Here is an 895-nt window from a genome sequence, read left to right as displayed (position 1 = left end):
CATTCATTCGCATCTAAGAGATTTGTAGAGAAACTTGGGATGTCACCCAAAATCCTAGATCGCGGAATGATTGTTAGCATGCCTACTGGAAAAGTTACACAGTTGAAGGAAGTGTATAGGCCGTGCCCAGTGGAAATTAGTGGGAAGAACCTTGATGCACAACTCATTAAGCTTAATATGCAGAATTTTGATGTTATATTGGGTATGGATTGGTTGTCGGCTCATCGAGCTAATGTGATCTGTGCTGAAAAGCTGATTAGGGTGACAGATGACGAAGGGAAAGAATTGGCATACCGAGTAGATCTAATGAAAAGAGTGAGGAAGGTCCTTGTCTCTGCTCTTCAAGCGGTAAAATTGCTAGAAAGTGGATGTCATGGTTACTTGGCATCGGTACTTGATGTTGATGCAAGGATTACACCTCTAGAAGAGGTAAAGGTGGTTAAAGAGTTTCCCGACGTTTTCCGAGATGATCTGATGCATTTACCACCTGATAGAGAGTTGGAGTTTGCCATAGACTTGACTCCTGGAGCAGCTCCGGTATCTAAGGCTCCATACAGGATGGCACCAGCTGAATTGAAGGAGTTGCAGATGCAATTGCAGGAACTATTGGAAAAGGGGTTTATTCGCCCAAGTGTTTCACCTTGGGGTGCCCCAGTGTTGTTTGTCAAGAAGAAAGATGGCAGTTTGCGTATGTGCATTGATTATCGGGAGTTGAATAAGTTAACCATTAAGAACCGGTATCCATTGCCACGCATTAATGATTTATTTGATCTGTTGCAGGGAGCCAGAGTATTTTCAAAGATAGACCTTTGGTCCGGCTATTATCAGCTCAAGATAAAGGGCAGTGATATACCCAAAACAGTATTTAGGACTCGATACGATCACTATGAGTTCC

The sequence above is a fragment of the Macadamia integrifolia genome, chromosome 11 (assembly GCF_013358625.1).
Source record: "Macadamia integrifolia cultivar HAES 741 chromosome 11, SCU_Mint_v3, whole genome shotgun sequence".
NCBI classification, from domain to species: Eukaryota; Viridiplantae; Streptophyta; class Magnoliopsida; order Proteales; family Proteaceae; genus Macadamia; species Macadamia integrifolia.
This window is presented reverse-complemented; position numbering follows the sequence as displayed.